At 40.7% G+C, this 21,357-nt stretch overlaps 1 protein-coding gene across 1 annotated transcript in view; it reads right to left on the bottom strand.

Moving 5' to 3' along the window:
* COL19A1 (collagen type XIX alpha 1 chain) overlaps nt 1-11,741 on the bottom strand; it is a 303,786-nt gene extending 292,045 nt beyond the window's left edge. The window contains exon 1 of the mRNA XM_055329613.1: nt 11,704-11,741. The gene's annotated coding sequence lies outside the window, so the exon portion shown is untranslated. The remainder of the gene's footprint in view (nt 1-11,703) is intronic.
* Between the last annotated feature and the right edge of the window lie 9,616 nt (nt 11,742-21,357).

Below are 21,357 nucleotides of genomic sequence, written 5' to 3'. Positions count from 1 at the left end.
TCTAAATGTTGTCAGTACATACCCTAGAAAAAAAAACTAAAGCCACCGTTTTTGGTATTCTGCATATGCCAAATACCCTAAGATCAGCATTTTAAAATTAATTCAAGATTTTAGATATTTCTGGATGAATAGCTAGAAGTAGCAATTGCAATACTAAAAACGTATGTGTGGTTCTAAATATCAGACAGCTGGTTTTATGCCTTATTTCTTTTGAACTCTTTCATCTACATATAGTCCTAATCCTCATATGACTTTAAAAGCTTATCCTATTATGTCAAATTAGTTAGTAAGTGGTAAGGCAATTCTATTTCAAATAAATGAACTCACAAATATTAATCTAATTATCAAAGAGATCCTTTGATTGTTTGCAGTTTTAACCAGTGATTTTTTTACCTTCTAGAAATTTTTATTACTTAAAGGGATTTCAATTACTAAAACATAGACAAGAAAAAAGGAGTAAATTTTACACTATTATCATTATTAAGTATTCAATAAAAAAAATCACCATGCAAATAATCTTAAGGTATAAATTGATTACATCAGAAAATTTTACCAAATACTTAAGCAGTAATTATTACTGAATTTTCACTTATAAAAAAATTCCAGAGAATAGGCAAAAAGGGTCAATCAGTAAGTCAGCAAAATTATTACACCATATTTGACAATGATATAAGAAAAGAAAATTACAGGCAAATCTTTCTTGAACACAGATGCAAAATTGTCAACAAAATTTTCACACAGTAAAGGAAACCATCAACAAAACAAAAAGGCAACCTACAGAATGGGAGAAGATATTTGAAATGATATATCTGATAAGGGGTTAAAATCCAAAATGTATAAAGAACACACACAGCCCAACACCAAGAAAAAAAAATGCAGTAAAAAAAAATGGGCAGAGGGCCTGAATAGACATTTTCCAGAAGCAACTCTTATTAATTGATTAGTTAGAAGAGTAGTAGAGTGGTTAAAATCATGACTGCATGTCTGGACTTTGTCACTTATGAACAAGTTATGTAATTGCACTAAGCCTTCATTTATTTACCTGAAAAATAATCTATTGCTAGACTTATTATCAGTTAACACCTGGGTAAAGTATAGTAGAGGTCCATGAACACAATAAGTATTCATAAAAATTACCTCCTATTATAATTCTTTGCTCTACACATTCACAAATAATAATTAGTAAAAATTGAGTTAGGTTATCTCCTCAGTCTGAGGTTGACTTTGATATTTGGACAATGAGGAAGTGCCAAAGCATCCTAGAAATATAGGTTCATTGAAACTTTTGTCCCTGTTATAGCAACAAAGAACCAGAGTGCTAAACAGCCATAGTAACTCATAAGCATATTAACTCAATCTTGAGGTCTCCTGTTTCCTTAAGTCACTTAGAGATAGTACTTAGGTTCAATCTCATTCATGCAAGATGTTTGAAGAAGATGATATTCTGGTTAGTTGACTAAATGTCCTACTTAATGATGAATTGCCATTCCACCTTCCATTGAGATGTCTCTTTACCAAGTTCAGCAAGAATTTGAAAGAATTCTTTTCTCTCCCCATCTTATTCAACTCCTGGCAGTATTTCCAATAGCTGACCATTATCTCCTTCTTGAAATTCTCACTGTCATTGGCCTCCCTGTCCTCACACTCTCTGGGATTTCCTTCGAAATCCTTTCTCAAATCTTGTTACTACCTGATTCCTTAGTCCTGGGTTCTCTGGGCTGTCTTTGCCTATCTCTTTATATCTTCTTAGGTGATCTTACCATTCTCTTGGCTTTAAACAGTATGTGTCAGATGATTTTAAAATTTGTATCCCCAGCCGATGCTTCTCTGAACATTATTAGACTGTGTAGCCAGCTGCCTATTCTGTATTCCCTCTTAGATGTTGCACAGACATCTCTAAGTTAATATGTTCAAATTAAATGCTTGATTCCCAAGCACAACTTAATCCTCTCACACTATTCCCACTCTCAGTCCCCATCAAAATGCTCAAAACAGGAACTCAGACATCACACTCATTCCTCGTCTCCCTTATCGCCATCACCCACATCCAGTCAGCAAGTCATTAACAGTGTTAACCCAAACCCATCTCAAATCTATCCACTGCCCTCCATTCCTCTGCCATAATCCTAGTTCAATTTTCCCTAATCTAGACTCATCAGACTAACTGATTTCCCCCATCTGCTATGGGCTCCTGACCAAATTCACTTGCTACACAGCACTAGAGAACTTTTCCTAAAATAAAAGTTGAATAATGGCACTCCTTTGCTTTAACCCTTGAATGTTTTCCCATTGTACTTCATATGCAATCCAAAAACCTTTTTATGGCTTAGAAGCCCTGATTAAATTAGCTCCTACCCCCTTTTTAGCCACATTTGGTACTGTTCTCTCCACTGATGTCCTATTCCTCAAATTCCCATGCTCTTTCCAAACTCAGGACTTTAGTGCATGCTCTTTCCTCAACCTGGATCATACTGGGTCCTATTTATCCTACATCTCTCAATGTAAATGTTACTGTGTGGAAGAGCCCTTATTCCTCACCTCATGATTCTCCAGCTCAGACTATTTTGTCTGTGTACATGTTTATTTCCTCCTGTTAACTCTATGCTCCTTGAAGGCAGAGATTATGTCTGTCTTTTTTTTTTTTTTTTTTTTTTTTTTTTTAGATTATGTCTGTCTTGTCCATCATCTTATCCTGGGCACCTAACATAGTATCTGGAAAAGCAGGGGCTCAATAAATAGTCTTTGAATTTAAAAAGAGATTATCAATTTCCAAATATTGAAATACAGTAAAATGTACTTATCTTTGAATCTGTTGTGAAAATTTAAACTTTTATAATTCTTAAGGCATTTCAAGATCTTATAATATTTCAAGAATCATTATCATGAACATTCTTTTCGTACATTTCTCTTTCTTTTTAAGCCTTTTTATTTTAATTTGAATATAGTTAACAGTATAATATTAGTCTCAGGTATACATCTCTTTGCACATTTTAAAGCATGTTTACTAGTTGAAGTTTCTGTTGTTTTGATCCTAAGTGCAGATGTACTCTACTTCCCTAGGATCATTTTTCCCCCCACTATGAACATTTGAAAAAAACTTGGTAAAGTTTCAAAATAAATCCTTGTATATATTCTAAAAATATACCTTTTTCAGATCTTTAACCTCTGCTTCAGGTAGTTGCAGGGTTGGGAAAAACTTCTACTGGAGTCTTTCTGGACCTCTCCTCCAGATCCTTCTCACTGCTTCCAGAACCCACTGTTTACAGGCTGCTTCTTGTTGTCCTGGACCCACCTCCAGGGCTCTCCAGGAATTCTCAATTCAAAACTGTCTATAAGCTCCTTCATCATCAAAACTTGCCAATTTTCTATTTTGTCTCCTCAGATTCCAGTGAGGTAACCATCAAAATAGTTTGATAAATTAATCCAAACCAACATTGTCAAAATTTAATGTGTTATTCTTCCCAGGTAAGATTTCAATGTTAACACAGACCTTCAGTGCTTTCCCAATGCAATGACCAATTAAGAACCTCATAATAATATATATGGATGCTGAGATAGCTGAAGGCTCTCAAGTCACTTTTTTTTCAAAACTGGTACAAAGATGGCTCATGATACATTTCAAGAAGGACATGAGGAATATTGATTACACATGTTCTCATTTTCTGAGGCAGATTTATTTTATATGTGGTATTTATTGAGAGGCAATCATCTCTGCCCCTAACACTAACAGGGTATGAGGCAAGAGATCCATATATCATATGTCTAAATACATGAATGTTGTATCTTTTTATCTTGACAAGTATACCTTCACAAAGACCTGAAAGACCACGTCAAGTTTAGACTTGAACACAGCAGGCTGCAAAGGATAAACTAGCCTCTGGGTAGGACCAAAGCTCTTTTCTCATTTTTTCCCATTCCTTCCTTGGTCTGCACCATGCAGGGCCTCACCCAACATGTATGAGACCATACCAGTAAATCTAAACTGTCTACAACAGCTGTAAGCAGTTACTCCTTGAAACTCACTGGGGCCTAGGAGTGTTCCTATCAGTAACTTGGTCTGTCCCTGAGGAGATGAACCCAAGGGAGAGATCTACCAGTCCTGTAAGAGGACTAATAGTCCTTTGGTCAGGGAATTTCAGGACCTTGGGTGCCTAGAGCCTCATCTAACAGCTTGGGCTTTGGGTGGATAGGTTCCCTTAATACTGTGGACTCCTACTCTGGGAGCAAGACCACATCCAGAGCAAGGCCATAAAAAGGCCTTCCAAAATGTAAGGCCCAGAACAGGGACCTTGTTGCCTGGGCCTAGAGTGGTACAGAGAACAGTATCAGGTCCTCATTCTACAGATATGGGACATCAAAGCTCATACAGAAGATCCCAGAGTCTGAGATCTAAGTTCTTAGATATTCTAGACTAAGTTCTTCTGGACTAAGAAGTTCTTCTAGACTAAGTTCTTGTAGACTAAGAAGTCAGTGCTGTTATACCATCAGGATGTGGGATAGACCTATCACATCCCTATATACTACCTTTAAAATTTCAGCTATTCTTTATCAAGTTGCTAGCCAGACCCAGCAGCTCTTTCCCAGCACTACAAAGTACCATAATTATGAGCATGCCCAGTACTGGCAGTCTTGAGCAGACAATGGCACAGGAGCCTATGAACCCTCTAAAATCATCCAGATAGCTCTGTAACTCATTTCTCATTGTCATGACAACAAAAAGATAAAGGCTGCCTGAAGGTCTGCCTATGACCTCTACTACCTCTGACCCATTATTCTCACCAACCTTGGTTAACTGGAATAGTTTTGGATATTGGTTGGGGTAAGGTAATTAAAAAAAAGAAAGTCACTATCCCTTAAATCTCCATTATTCAGCTCTTGAAAATCTATGAGTTAACTACCAAAATATTTTAATTATGACATGGATTTTCAAAAATTCCATATTAATTTAGATTTGCATACAGAGAACACAAAAGGGACAGAAAGGAACAGTGGAAAACTTTAATTTTTCATTCCATTCATGGAATTTTTCATTCCATCCAGGTCCTATGGGCCATGGGGCAGACAGTAGTCATTGGGGATAAAGCAGGGCACCAAGTAGAGGAAGTCCTTAGTGTCACTCTGGTCAGGGAGACCAAAAATAAACACATATATTATCTTTGTGAGATAGACACTAGGAAGTAAAGGAAAGGAGAGTAAGTAGAATGATGAAACAGCAAGCTTGCTAGATAAGATGGTCAGGGACTTCTTAGCACAAGTTTTTTAGTAAACCCCACCAAATCTGCCTACAGACTGAATTGCTTTACTGTTATGCCATCTGACATTTTATAATACTCACTCTTCATCTTTGAAATTGAGGTAAAGGATCAGAATATTAGAATAAAGAGAGAAACATAAAATAACATGGGAAAGGCAAATGATAGGGGCAAACAGAAAAAAAAAATAGAAAAAGAGTCCTAATTCACTTTATGCAGGCTGTTAAATGAGCAACATCACATTTTAACTTTCCAAAAAATGTTTGATTTGTTAAATGAAAGAACCCACATTTTCAGAGCATTCATCACAAAGAGAAATGCTGTGTGACTGGATAGGGGGTCAATTCCTAAATCAAACCTCTTGACTATCTTCCAATATGCCTGTACATTATTCCAAGAAAATCTGACCATAGTGTTATGAAGTCACACATCTTGTAAATAAGCAAAAACAACAGGTGTTACACATCTGTTCTTTTACCAATCTTTAGAATCTATCTTTAGTGAAGCTACAGCAGAGTCTGTAAACTATTGGAGAAAACCAGCTGAAAAGCCATGCCTCCAGAGTTAAATTCCAAGCTGATAACAGGATAAAAGTTTCAAGAGCTTAGGCATTATTTCATAATTTTATCATAGACTACAGTAATGAAATTGGAGTTAATTTGCAGAAATCTGTTGCAGCTTAGGCAAGGTTTCCGCCCTCATTATAATCTATAGAAAACTCCTGACCTTTATATTTTAATTACAGGATTCTTATTTAACTTAAGAACCCATTAGATGGGATCCCTGGGTGGCGCAGCGGTTTGGCGCCTGCCTTTGGCCCAGGGCGCGATCCTGGAGACCCGGGATCGAATCCCACGTTGGGCTCCTGGAGCATGGAGCCTGCTTCTCCCTCTGCCTGTGTCTCTGCCTCTCTCTCTCTCTCTCTGTGTGACTATATAAATAAATAAATAATAAATAAAAAAATAAAAAAAAAGAACCCATTAGAAATTTCAAAATCCTCTTCAATTCATTCTTTACCCCTCCTATATCAAACCTCTATCAAGTCTATAAAATATACTTTTAAAAATTTCCTTTGAATCCATACCAACTTCTTCATCCTTACAAAACTGATTTACTTTACCTCCTTACCATTTCTAATCTGTAAAAGTGCAGCAGACTCCTAACTACATTCCTCTTCTTCAGTCTCGTTCCCCTTGTTACTATCTCCCTACTGCTCAAGAATTCTATAACAGGGATCTAATCACTTTAGTGTTCTGCTTTATTAAAGTCTCCTGGTACTTTTTCATTGGCCATTTCTAAGGGAAGCTCTCAAGGCTTTTCACAGTACGGTCTTGGACTCATCTGACCAGTCTCATTGCCTGCTACCTCCTTCCTTTTTTTTTTTTTTTAAGATTTTATTTATTTATTCATGAGAGACACACATAGAGAGAGAGAGAGAGGGAGAGACATAGGCAGAGGGAGAACCAGGTTCCATGCAGGGAGTCTGATGTGGGAATCAATCCCAGGATTCCGGGATCATGCCCTGAGCCGAAGGCAGACACCCAACCACTGAGCCACCCAGGTGTCCCCTGCTACCTCCTTCCATACAAACTTTACTCCATCAAACTCTTCACAATTCCTCGCATGTGCAAGGCTTCTGCACATGCAGTTTTGGCCACTGGGATATCCTTCCAATTCTCTTTCCAACTGCTAATCATTTACTCTGCCTTCCACATGCAATTCAAATGCCGCGTCCTCTATGAAGACTGCAAGAATGATCACTGAGTTCATTTACTCACTGCCTTAACAATCCAACAGAGCTCAGTACCCACCTCTGCTTCAGTGCAGTCTACACTGCATTTTAATAACCTATGTGCATTCTGTCTCTTCTTTACACTGAACATCTTATAAAAGAAAGTATCTTATTACTTGTGTTTTCTCAAACATTAATGTTTAACTACTGGCATTTAGTAGGTACTCACTTGATCAATTTGTAGGATGAATATAGTCTAAAGCAACACATTTCCAAAATGAAGGTTCAAGCTTTTAAGTAGCATATCCAGGTATGGATTTAAAATTTATAGAAGATATAGGTGGAGAATTATTATTAAAAGAAGACTCAGTGATCTAATTTCAGTTGTTTAATGAGATGCACAAAAGATAATACTACTGAATTTTTCTTCCATCACAGAAAATATATTGCCTCGTTCTTAATGTTTATAATCCTGTAAACTGATCAACTTGATCACATTTTCTCAAACTTCTATGTTATTGGGACGCCTTGGGTGGCTCAGCAGTTGAGCGTTTGCCTTTGGTTTAGGGAGTGATCCCGGAGTTCCGGATCAAGTCCCACATCGGGCTCCCCGCATGGAGCCTGCCTCTCCTCCCTCTGCCTGTGTCTCTGCCTCGCTCTCTCTCTCTCTCTCTCTCTCTCCCTGTCTCTCATGAATAAATAAATAAAATCTTTTTTAAAGAGATCCCTGGGTGGCGTAGCGGTTTGGCGCCTGCCTTTGGCCCAGGGCGTGATCCTCTAGACCCGGGACTGAGTCCCATGTCGGGCTCCTGGTGCATGGAGCCTGCTTGTGTCTCTGCCTCTCTCTCTCTCTCTCTCTCTCTCTATGTGTGTGACCATCATAAAAAAATAAAAAAAATAAAAAAATAAAACTTAAAAAAAAAATTCTAGGTTGTCTTGTCACTTCAAAACTAGTGCTTACTTCCCAGAGGGTCTCCAACCTCAGGTTCCTTGAGTGTGCTTAACTGATTCTCTTCATCCTCCACAACTTGTTTGTTTTATTGATTCACTTTTCTGACCTACTGTGGTCTCCATCAACTTTTTTGGAACCATTATCAACTTCTATCATTATGAATGACCTACATTTTCTCAGGTTTCAATTCTATAGCTCCATTTCCACAGATATAGCTATCTCAGTGATCCAGTGCCACTTAAAATTTTGAATTAATATAGATGTATATTTTTCCCTTATGTATCAAGTTTTCCTACTTTTCATTTGACGGGCTCTACTAACTTTATGATCTAATAATCTTACAATCTCATGATTAACTCTGATTTCTCTCAGAGAGGTGTCAAGACCCATTGGACTTCACAAATGTCATGGGATATCATGGGTAAAGTCTATTATTCCACTCTCACATTGGCCATCTATCAATTTCCAAACTCAATATACAACTTCCTCACCTGATTATCTCACTAAAGGCCTACAAAATAACACCCCAAAGAGCCTCTTACCTTTATATTCTCCTTTCCGATCTCTCCTTAGGCAAGTGCTATCTGCTCTCATCTCGGGTTTCATCCCAGCTCGGATTCTCTGTCTTACCAGGCACATGACTGCTCACTCCCACCTCTAAGCCTGCACACATGCCATTCCTTCTGGTTGGAATGCCCCCTCTCTTGCTCTCTTCTGCCAAGCCATTTTATTGTCTGCCTCTTTAATTTTTTTTTAAGATTTTATTTATTTGAGAGAGAGAAGGGGAGAGCACAAAGGGAGAGTGAGAGGGGAGAAGCAGACTACCTGCTGAGCCCTATGTGGGGCTGGATCCCAGGACCCTGAGATCATGACCTGATCTGAAGGCCGATGCTTGAGCCACCGAGGTGCCCCTTTTCTCTGCCTCTTTAAGATATATGACCTTAATGCAGCCTGCCTTGTTTATAATCCAACTCCAATCCTACTCGTTCTATTTGTTTTTCCCAGCATCCTTTCTAGATTATATACTTGCATCTCTCTAGCCCTTTGTGTTTGTGTTCCTGCTAATTTTTCACTTTTCACTTGAATTTGTATTTATGATGTCAATTGGCCATATAACTATGCTTTCTTTTTGTTTGTTTTAATTTAAATTTGATTAGCCAACATATAGCACATCATTAGTTTCATATGTAGACTTCAGTAATTCATCATTTGAGTGTAACACCCAGTGCATCACCCAATTACCCCATCCCCTCACCAACTTCCCCTCCAGCAACCCTCAGTTTGTTTCCTATAGTTAATAGTCTCTCATGGTTTGTCTCCCTCTCTGATGACTTCCCATTCAGTTTTCCCTCCCTTCTTCTATGATTCTCTGTGCTATTTCTTATATTCCACATGAGTGAAACCATACGATAGTGGCCTTTCCCTGATTGACTTATTCTGCTCAGCATAATACCCTCCAGTTTCATCCACGTCCATGTACAACTATGATTTCTATCTCTATAGCTTCTCTTGCCTCTGAAACCATACACTCTGTGTACCTACTGGGCACTTCTGCCTGCTAGGGGAAAGAAAAAAAAAAAGAACTACAATTTCAGCAGCAGAGATTAAAGAGAAGGACCATTGAGTAAATGGAAATTTCGCATTTCTGGAGAATCTGTTTGAGATGGTTTCGTTCGTTGAGTGACGACGATTTGGATACAGAGATAATGTCCTGTGATAATAATCACATTTGTCTTTCTTTCACCTTTTTGCTTTTTCCCTGACCTTTTTCACCAGGTTCAGGCGCACTCCCCTGGTGTATAACCACAACTTCTCTCTCCTTTCCCAGGAAACCCCACTTAGACTCCTCACCATTCTGGGACATCAGACTGGCCAAAGCCTCATGGAAGCACGTGCCAGTTACTACCTCCATTTTGTGATCCCCTAGGGAGAGGATGAACGGTTCTACCCCTGGGAACCCCCGTCCTCTTTTTCACCCTGAAGAGATATTCCCACTCAAAGAACCCTGTCAACCTCCTCAGGAGGCGATTTTAGGTACACTTTCCACCATCTGAACACCAAACGCCTCAGCTCCTCCTTTGCAGGCACCTATCAAAAATCTCCACTTAGGAGTCCTGCGGCTCCTTCCTCGCACATCTGCAAGGAGATGCTGAGAAACCAAACGTTTGGTACTTTCCTTCTTTTTTCTTTTTTTTCTTTTCTTAATCTCTTAAAAGGACAGTACTGCTTGGTTTGGACTGAAGACAAATGCCATTGCTCTTTCGCCTTTTGTTGGGGTGGGGGTAGGGAGAGACGTTGGAGGGGCTCATTTCATCCCCTCCGTTAGCAAGCAGCTATAGATTCCTGCTGGGCACCCCACCACCCCCACGCGCACCCCCACCCGCACCCGCACCCTTGTTTCTCCCCCGACCCCTCTTTCAGAGCAGAAGGTGGGACCAAGCAGTCTGGGGGTTGTGAGTGCCAGGAGGCAGCACAAGTATCTCCTTTCCCCCTGCACTCCCCACCCTCGAGCTGGGGCTCAGGATCGCTCCCTGCTGCAATGCCTGGATGGTTCGATCAAAACTCTCCGCACTCCCAGGGTCCCGGGCGCTCTCTCCTCTTTTCTGACCCCCGGCCCACCGCCCCCGGAGGCTGGCGCGGAGCTGGGTACCCCGTACCTCTCCGCCTCCCCATCTCTCTGCGCCGCCGGCTCCTCCACCTGGCCTGCCCGCCCCGACTCCGGCCGCCTCCCGCCCTCACCCCGCGCGGGGCAGGATTCGCGGGCGCGCCCGCCGGCTCGGAACGAGCCTAGCGTGCCCGGCGGCGGCGGCGCGCTTGGTTCCGCGCCAGCAAACTTCCTCGGGACCCTGCAGTGCCCGGGCCGGCGGGGCTGCGCCGCCCCCTCCCCGCGGCCGCGGTGCGTCGGCGCCGGCGCGCTGGCGGCCGAGGCGGCCGGATCTCGCAGCCCGGGCGGCGGCGGCGGCGGCGGCGGCGGCGGCGGGGGCCGCGTTCTCGGAGCGCCGGGACCGGGACGTTCCCGCGGCTGCGGCGGCGGGCACGGCGGGGGCGGCGGCGGCGGGTCGGGCCGCGCGGCGCGTGCTGCAGGCTAATTAAGGAGCAGCCGCCGGACGCCGCGGCCCTGGCCGGGGCTGGGGGAGGCCGGAGTCCCGGGACCCCCGCCCGCGCGGCCCCGCGAAGCCGCCCTTGGGAGAAATAACCCCCCGCACCTCGCGTCTTCCAGTTTATAGCCAGCCCTTGACTGTCTGTCTCCTCGCTTCCAGTGGGTAACATCTCTAGACGTAGCTCAAAAAAAAAAAAAAAAAAAAATGTTCTTATGGCAGGCATTTATATGGAGTTTATTTGTTTTGTGCATTTAACCCCATGGGTATTTTTTTCCTTCTGTATTTGACGTCTGCCCCCCCCCCCCGCATCAGCAGTGCTCCTAGCTCTCCTTGACGAGCACACGTAGCCAGAAAGGCCACCTAGAACTAAAGTACGAGGCATACAGCCTGCATTGTGTGAGCATCTGCACACGAACCACGTGCCAGGTAGCATTAAAGTGGTCCCACCGGGCCGAACGTTCTAGGTCCCAGCGTTCGGCTGCCCATGGGAATGCGTAGCTGCAGGTGTGCGTTATTTACCCGCCCAAACTGCGCGGCACGGTTTTTGCGTTCTCTCGAAAAGCGGATGCACGCGAATGACCAGAAACCCGAGCGGATGACCCAGCCCCGGCGTGAGCGCGAGAGATGGAGCGAAAGGGCCGGCGCAGGGCAGAGCCGCGCACTTACCTTGGCCGCGGGGGCGAGCCCCTCAGAGGCGCCGCGGAGTCCGGCCCGCGCGGGCTGCCGCACCGCCGAGCAGTGGCCCGAGGGAGCTCCCTGCGAGTGGGGAAGGGGGACGCATCCCTGCCCTTATTAGTCTCTCCCGGTGTGACCCTCCCACTCGACGAGCACGGAGGGACTCCGCAGGACGGGACTCCGCCAGCCCGGGCACAGGTTTTCCCTGATCACAACAATGTCGCCTTGGAGCCGGGAATAACGCCTTTTCAGGTTTACGCTTTATTAGCAGTTTCGCAGAGAGGACGACTGTTGGATGCAGGTGCTAGAGTTCCTCACTTTGATGGTGAAGGGTCTTCACAGTGTTGTACGTGGTGTGCATTCACAGGTAGATGATTGGCTCTTTCAGCAGTTGAGCTGAAAAGGGACTGTCATTTATGTTTCATCTTTCACTTTTATGTCAGGAGTTTATATAAAGTTAATCGAGAGTCTTTCCGCCTTCTGATCATGTTCGTGTGTACAGGTTCAGTGGGGCACTGTTTGTCTCAGAGTCCATAAAAGTATTTTGTTGTTTTAAATATTATGTCTTTCCATGGATTTGGTGCGACAAATGCTGGGTTTTGAACTCTTTGGGATCCCTTTCAACATGTGAAGGTAACATTTTTCCGCAGATCTTCGTGTAGGTATTTGTGTGTGTGTGTGTGTGTACACACACACACACAGTGGGTATGTATTTATATTTGAAGGCGTAGATACATATTGTATGTGTGAGATATATATATACACACACACACATATATGTATAAATCCAACCACCACCACCACCCCCACACACACACACATCTTTGGAAGAAAAATAAAACCATTATAGAACTCAGAAAAATGATCAGGCATTAGAAAATGGATAAATTGGAAAAAAAGAAAGAAAATGGATAAATTGGCTTAACATTCTTTAGTTTAGTACTGCCATAGTTGGGGAAATATTATAAATTATGTTATTGATCCATAATGGTGAGAATCAGTAAGCTTAAAAGTGACCTTAAGTCAGAGAAATATGCTTCACGTGTCAGGGCTCACAGATTGGGTAATAAAATTAGGCCAGCAAAACCTTAAAATATTAAGAAAAATTTTAGGAGATAGCTCATTTCCACTTCATTGAAGTGAAACTATTAGAGTCAACTGGTGGTTTTTAAACCCTTTTCATTGTAATCAAAATGCCTACAGTTTTTGTCTTGCATCAAAACATGTTTATATGTCAGAATTTAAGACCTTATGATGTGTTTCCTTCTGTTTGATTTTCGTCACTAATTTTTGGTTGACTGTGGAAAGAGGCCAAGGAGGGAGGATATCACATGAATCACGCTGCTGAAATGGCCATTTGAAAAATATGTTTTCACAAGCCTTCGTCAGACTTTTGGTGATCATTCTCCAATTTTTAAAAAGTGTTACCCCATTGGAATCTTTTTTTTTTTTTTCCTTTCTAAGCAATTGTACTTTACCTTTCACTTGCTAGTGAATTGGAATAAGAGCATCCAGGCTTTATTTCTCGGATAGACTATTATGTTCACCTTATTTACATTTAATTGGTACTATTTAAAGTAAGGCTTTAAAATTACTTAAGAGAAAGCCTGAAATTTTGCCTCTAATTTGTGTTTTAATGCAACTTTATTTTAGTGTTATTTTTGCAAACATCTTAATTTCATAATCTTTAGGATTTTTTTCAAAATAACCACTGTCATTTTTTTTTTCAACCTCAAATTGCTCCTTTCCCTACTCACAGCATTGAACTAAACAAGAGTTTGGAAGAAAGTGAGAAATGATTAAAAATAAAAATTATTATTATCTGTTGCTTACTCTGCACCAACAATCCTAGGTCAATAAATATTCCTCATTTTTCTTCCAGGAAAGCGTTCAAATTTGGACCGGTTTCATAATTACAAACAATGATATCCCTAAGTGTTGGCTCCTTAAGCCAATTCTTTTCACTGAGTTTTAAAGTGACTTCAAATAGAAACAGCCCCTAACCGGGCAATTTTATTTAGCCAACCCAAATACAATTATAAACGATCAGTTTTTTTTCACTTGCTTCTGAAGCTACTGCTGGTGAACGCACATCTGAAAATAATAGGAGTTCTGACAGGACTTTGAATTCTGGCGAACAGCTTGCCGGGCTTCTAATGCCCAGTTTAGCTGCATGCATGTGTGACTTTAAAAAATAAGATTTCAAAAGCAAACCGCTTTCAATATTTACGTGCCGTGGAAGACACGTTCCCTATTTTTATGTCCTGTGAGGAATAAATTCCTTTTAGTACATTAAAACACTCTTCCATATTTGTAAAGCCCCACTTATATAATTTAAGTGTCATAAAAGGAACATTGCACCATATTTTGATAAGCGCCCCATAATAAATGTAATGTTTTTTTCTTTCCTGAGCCTCACTTCTCAATCTCCTGAGTTAATATGGCTATTTGTTTTTGTTTTTCTTTTTTTCTGTACTTTTGTGCTCCCAGCCATGTTACTTTGCCTTTTCTCTTTTGTAATTCCTTTCACTTTTCTCCTCCTTCATAGTTTCCATTTTCCAAGAAGAAAGAATTTCAGCGTTGCCCCCAGCTAACTTCTTAGTTACCAAACCATAAGAGTGTTCATTCTCTATTGAATTGACGGGGCACAGACATACATGACTCCCATACATATCCCATGGAAATACTTCAGTGCCTCAATAGGAGCTGAACAGACCGTACTGTTAACTGTAATTACCAAATCTGACTTGTCATCGCTAGCATGCACTTCCCATTCTTTTCTTTTGAGACCAGTACTACATATAATATTCTTCAGGGTAAACAGAAAGTAGGCATATCAGTTCTAATTTTTTAGTAATCATCAAAAGTATGGACATTAAAGAATTTTAAAGGCTATTTTTACCATTGTTTCTGGAAATAATTCTCCTCACAGAGAAAATAATATTGCACGGGAGGTTGTTATGTCTGCTTCCATTCCTGGAAGACATTCTAGCTCCTCACATTGACTCAGCTTAGAAATGAGAGGAAGAAGTGATCATAGATCTGACATTCACTTAGTTTATTAGACTTTACTTCCTAGGGATCAGTGACCCTGAAAGGAAATATGGTAAAAGACAAATGCCTGACTGGGGAAAATGTTTATTAATACACACCCACCTCTCAAAAATAATGATTTTTAAAAATAGAGACAGATAAATATCCCAATAGAAAAATGGGCAGAAATGTGAAAAGGCCATTCACAAAGGAAATACAAATGGTCAATAAACGCATGAAAAAATACTCAAATTAGTATTGAAAGAAATTAATTTCTAAAGGAATGATTTTTGTCCCCTACCCATTTCGCCAAGACTAAGATGAGTGGTATATTCAGGGTTAGCATAAATGAGGAGCATTCTCATTTTAGCACTCAGGAGCATAAAATAGTTGTCTTTCTGAAGGACAGATTTGCCATATTTATTAAAAGCTCTAAAAACTCCTCTAAAACCATGAACTGTGGTTATTTCTGAGTTATGATTATGGGAGATTTTGATTTCTTCCTTTTGCTTTTCTATGACAATATCAAGTTTCTACAATGAATATGTATTACGGTTGTAATAAAAATGTAACAAACATAACCTAGTGTGGTATTTTTATATATCTCCAACAAATTAATAAAGTAATGGTGTTAAGAGAGCTGAGAAATTTGCCTCTCAAGTGCTCTTTTCAATCATTTCCAGCAGGAATCTTCCAGGTAAAAGTGAGCCTGTGACATGAAACATTTAAACTTGTTCTAATGATTTCTCTGGGAAGCAGATATTAATTAAACTGTTCATTCAACACAGTTTTAAATACCTCTTCAGCTGAGCACTGTAGAGCAGGCAAAGAGGTTGCACATGGGCCCCACCTCCTGGAGTTTAACATTTAGTAAGAGAAGACATGCATACGCATACACAATGGTAATATGAAATGAAAATACAAAGTGCGATAAAGGAGATATAAAATACTGAGAAAGTTCGAAGGCGGGGAGAAACTATTACTATGCAGAAGCATGAAGATCAGAAACTTCCGGTGAACAAAAATGTCTCTGGTGTTTTGTCAGTCTAAATAATTCTACTTAAAAATCAGCATAGAATCATAGTACTAGAAGGGGCACTGTAAATAATAATTTGGGAAACGATGAGTTTACTATAATAAATATTTGTTGAAAGAATCAACAAAGGGAAAAAAAAAAAACCACCTAAGAACCAGCAGAGAACAAATCCACTTCTCTCCCCATTCGGGTGAGGAAAATGAAGTTCCTTTCCTACTGAGCTAAATCCTTTCAACAGTGCAACTTCAGTGGGCTCCGCTCAGACCCCTCAGACCCCCAGGGAAGTCCCAACCAGATTAATTGCTCTTAAGCACAGAATGAACTACCCAGCCAGTCCACTATGCTATTACTCCTGCTACCTCCAGGTGAACCTCAAGGTGGCTGTTGACATTCTGCCAATCATTTGAGGCTTATTTCAGGTGTTCTCTCTATAACAGGGTTTCTTCCGGGCACCAAACAAACTCTTCCCCTACCTCTAGAGAGTGGAGTAGTCACTTTTTACATGACAATCTACTTTCCCCTACCTTGTTTCAAACACATTTCTGTATTTGGCCCTTTGATGTGATTGTAAACTCCTTGAGGACTAGAATGGAGTCTTTTTTAATAATACCTAGAGCACCTAGTACAATACATTTTTTTCTTAATATAATCTTCAAATATTTGTTGAGATGAGGCTTGTGGAGGTTAAGTAACTGAGGACATACAACTTACTAATTACAAAGCATAGACTGAATCTCAGAGTCAATGTGGAAAAATGGTAGGTTTATTTTGGTATGCTATCTAGGGGATTAAATTATTACACTAATAAAGTAACCCACAGGATAATTTGTTCTCGCCTATAAAGGATTCTCAGAACAAGGACTTGTGTGTGTGTGTACAGCAATATATCAAGACAACAAGACTATTATTAGTTGAAAATGTCCTCATCGTGTGTCCCTTCACTTCTTTTCCACACTTAAGGTTAATTTTCATTATTGACAAAAAGAATGCAACTCTGTTTAAATAATCTTTTGTTATTCCTAGAACATGAGAAAAAGACCCCCAATTAAACTTTGTTCTAACTCCTCAATGTTTTTATTTATTTATTTATTAAGGATTTTTTTTATCTATTTGACACAGAGAGAGGGGGCACAAACGGGGAACAGCAGAGGGAGTGGGAGAAGCAAGCTCCTCGCTGAGCAGGGAGCTTCATGCAGGACTCGATCCCAGGACCCTGAGATCATGAGCGGAGCCCAAGGCAGACATTTAACCAACTGAGACACCAAGGCGCTCCTCAATATTCTTAAATAACGAACCCTTATACAACATTTTAAAAAAATAATTCAACATTGACGCGGTATGATTAGTCAGCTAGTAAGTTAATCAAGTTCATGTCTAAAAGCTGTAATTCTTTTCATTGTAATCTCTTTGGAGTATTTATTTTCAACTTAAAACTATTTAGCTTATTTTCTGATTCTCATGAAATTATTTTATAAAAGATTTTACTTATCCATTTATTTATTTGACAGAGAGAGCACAAACAGGGCGCATAGCAGAGGGAGAGGGAGAAGCAGGCTCCCCACTGAACAAGGAACTCAATGCAGGGCTCCATCCCAGGACCCTGGGATCATGATCTGAGCTGAAGACAGGTGCTTAGCTGACTGAGCCACTCTGGCGCCCCATCTCATGAAATCATTTTTAAAAAATCATTTGCTAGGCATGGTACTAAGTGCTTTACATATTTCATATTTTCAAAATCCTTCAACAACTTTATTGTCCTATTTTCACAGCTTAGGACTAAGGCCTTGAACCAACCTGACAGAGCCAGGATTTGCACCCATGTCTGTCTCATTCCAATGTCCAGGCTCTTATCTACTATGCTCTAGTACATTGTCTTTAATCACTTTTCAACAAACATTTTGCAACCCCAGATCATCTAACAGACTGGTTAAATGGGTGCTCAAGGCAAAGCAGAGGCCTCAAAGTTTTGTGGCAACAATTTCCCTTACAAGGTAATATGAGAAAGACAAAATGAAATAAACCTATAAGTCTCCGTTTTAAGAAAGGAATCAATTTTAAGAGAAAACCATGAACTAAATTAGTTGGACTTAAAAATTATTTTATTTATTTATTTGTTTGTTTAAAGATTTTATTTATTCATGACAGAGAGACAGAGGCAGAGACATAGGCAGAGGGAAAGCAGGCTCCCTGTGGAGATCTTGATGCAGGACTCCATCCTGGGATGCCAGGATCACTGCCCAAGCCAAAGGCAGACGCTCAACCACTGAGCCACCCAGGTGCCCCTAAAATTATTTTATGTATTCAGACAATGTCCAACAATATGCTTTAGTTTGTGCTAAATTAAAAGAAAAAAAAATTCCAAGATAGAAAACCAGGCAAAGCTCTTTGCTTAGTTGACTATTCAACTAAACCAAAGTAAGATAAATCTGACCAGACTCTGTTCTCTCTCAAAGGTGACAGATTTACCTGGTTTTCTAATACTTGAGGACATTCTTGCTGTCAAATTATTTTGCCATAAACCCATTTTTATCCATTTTAAATGTAAACTTCTATGTTTATAAAACCCCTTTCAAGTAATTATGAGAAGTCATAAAACATAGCTAGTGAAAGAAACAATGATAGTTCATAAATCTATTCTTATTTTTAAGCACTTTGGTGTTAACCAAAAACAGAATATTTTTTCTTATGTAGAACAGCTCTTTATTTTTAGTAAAAACTTCATAATAACTTTTAGTGTACAGATAGCCATATTGAAATCCACTATCTTTTATCTAGAGACTTGGCTGCACGGGTTATGAATCTTTTGCTAATCCTGTCCCTAACTGTGGTCGCTGCTCAGCTGGTTCTGCTGTGGTGCCATTGCTCAGTTTTGACCCCAGCCCTGGGGATGCTGGCTACACCAGGATCCAGGTGCCTTCTGAAGCAGAGGAAAGGTCTGTTTTCTCCATCAAGGTCAGTCTCATGTCAGTGGATTCTATTAGAATGACATTCTCACAGTAGGTGACACAAGTGGTATTTTCAGGCAGTGTTCAGCTTCTTTACTTGATGTATCATCAGCTTATTGTTGCATAATATCCTATCCCAAAACTCAGTAGCTGAAAAAACTTTTATTTATTGTTCATGAGTCTACTGATTGAAGTTCTGGTCTAGGCTGGGTTTGGCCAATTTCAGTCGGGTTCTCTTATGTCTCTGCTTTCAGCTGGCAGGTCAGAAGATGATTGGCTGGCAGTCAGGTGGCTCATTTGGGACAAGTCATCTAGCCTCCACGTGATCTCTCACTCCTCCAAAAGGCTAGCCTAATGCAGGAGACCACATGGATTCCAGACAGAGTAGAAGCCCACGAAGTCTCTTGAGCTTGGGCTCAGAACAGGCACATGGTCACTTTTGTCACATCCTATTGGTCAAAGCAAGTCCCTAGGCCATGTCAGAGTTAAAATTTCCATCTCTTGAAGAGAGAAGGCTCAAAATCACAATGTCATGAGCACAGATAGGGGAGTGAAAAACTGGAGCCACTGGTAATTTTCTATGATTAGGAGAATACACAAAGGGCATCTTCATTCAGCTCACCAGTACTAAGTCCCATATCCTCCTCTGGATACCTTTTACCTCTAGAACTACCAATAAGCAACTTCAGCAGCTTGAAAGGTATCATCCCTCAGCTAATTAGAGCCTCTCTAACTCTCATGGAAACTGAAGAGATTCTTCCCTTCACTATCCCCTAGAGATCTAGAAAACTGGGATGTTCTCGTGGATGCATGCCTACCCTCCCCTTCTCAGAAAGCCTAGACAGTAGTTTCCTCATGTCCTGCTGGTGCAAGGAAATCCAGCAAACTTACTGACTTCAGAAATCTCAAAGGAAAAAATGAATCTTGTCTTCATTCTTTTTTTTCTTTTTATTTATGATAGTCACACAGAGAGAGAGAGAGGCAGAGACACAGGCAGAGGGAGAAGCAGGCTCCATGCACCAGGAGCCTGACGTGGGATTCGATCCCGGGTCTCCAGGATCGCGCCCTGCGCCAAAGGCAGGCGCCAAACCGCTGCACCACCCAGGGATCCCTTGTCTTCTTTAGACAGTTTAGAAAGTTTCGCCACATCTCAGGGGAGATAGATTAGGGGTGATTAATAAGAGACTCTTCAGTAGCTCTTCATTTTCTCTCTTCTAGAAGAACTCTTTCTTTTGTAGCTCCCACTACTTTTCTGGTGACAAAAACTACCAAGCCAGTTGAACATTTTTCAAACCATGGGACCCTGGAAAGCTAACTTACCAGAATCTTTCTTCTTTTGCACCTGGCCTTTGGAAATTTAACATTTTTTTTTCTTTTTCTGTTTGCTGTTTCTATAATAATGGGTAGGTGATGTGACAAAGAAAGCTACTTGGGAAGGGAGTAAGGGACAACTTTAGATGGGATAGCCATAGAAAGCTTCTCTAAGGTGGTGATATGTGATATTAGAGTTGAGACCTTAATGCCCAGAAGGAGCCAGCTCTGCAAAGATCAGAGGAAAGGAACAGCTGGTGCAGAGGCTCTGGTTAGGCAGAGTAGGGCCTGTTCAATGAACATAGAAAGGCCTTAATGCCAGGAAAGGGGTTAACAAAAGAAGGCATGGTAAGGGATGATGTTGTCTGGGGTCAGATATTGCAGAGCCTTTTAAGCCCTCGTAAAAAGTTTATATTTTGTATTGTAAAAAGTAGAAAAGTGTTGGAGGGTTTAAGCAGGGAATGAAATGAACTAATTTCTTATTTTTAAAGAATCCCTCTGGCTTCCCTGTAGAGAATAGGACTGTAGCAAGGCAAGAGTAGAAAAATGAGACAAGATCTGAGGCTGCTGTACTCCAGGCAAGAGATGATGGTGGCTACATTGAGGGTGGTAGTAGTAGAAGGAAAGAAGTAAACAAATTCAAGACGTATTTTAGAAATAAACTTGCTAAGACTTGCTAAAGGGCTGGATGTTGGGGCCCAGAAAAACAGAGAAGCACAAAGCAAGCCTGTGTTTCAGGAAAACAAGAGACCTTAAAAATCACTTGGACCAATCATGTTTCTATGCTCGTTTTAATCAATACAAATTAAATAGAAGTTGCTTGGTTTTCAAATGCTTATCCTTTAGGGAAAAGGGAGAAATTCCTGTATAAATGGTAGGTAAGCTCCTGTGTTGCCATCTGTATTAGAGTGCTAAGGAAGGTCATAAGCCCTCCCAAGTGATTGACTATCACGTCACGGACAGAAGAGGGACAGGGGAGAGAAGGTGGTGACCTAGAATCACATGAGCTTCTCTAAGATTAAAAAGACTAACGTGACAGGGGCTGCACATGAAACCAGATTTGTTTTCCCCACAGAAGGTATGATAATTAACAGCTCTTTTGATCCTTGAATCTGAATTGGAGTTGCTATAGCCCTGGATGTCTGCCGTCCAACCACCTTGGATAAACTGAGAAAAGGACACAGTAGGGAAAGGAAAATGGGATTCTAGAGAGAGAATTTAAGTAACAGACTTCTTTGCTTTTCATGAATCATAATTATAATTATGAATACAGAGACATCTATAGATATACAGAAGTGAAAGAGAAAATTAAACACTATA

This window comes from Nyctereutes procyonoides, unplaced genomic scaffold (assembly GCF_905146905.1).
Source record: "Nyctereutes procyonoides isolate TBG_1078 unplaced genomic scaffold, NYPRO_anot_genome, whole genome shotgun sequence".
NCBI classification, from domain to species: domain Eukaryota; kingdom Metazoa; phylum Chordata; class Mammalia; order Carnivora; family Canidae; genus Nyctereutes; species Nyctereutes procyonoides.
The sequence above is the reverse complement of the archived record's forward strand: the minus strand, read 5'-3'. Positions and strand labels throughout refer to the sequence as shown.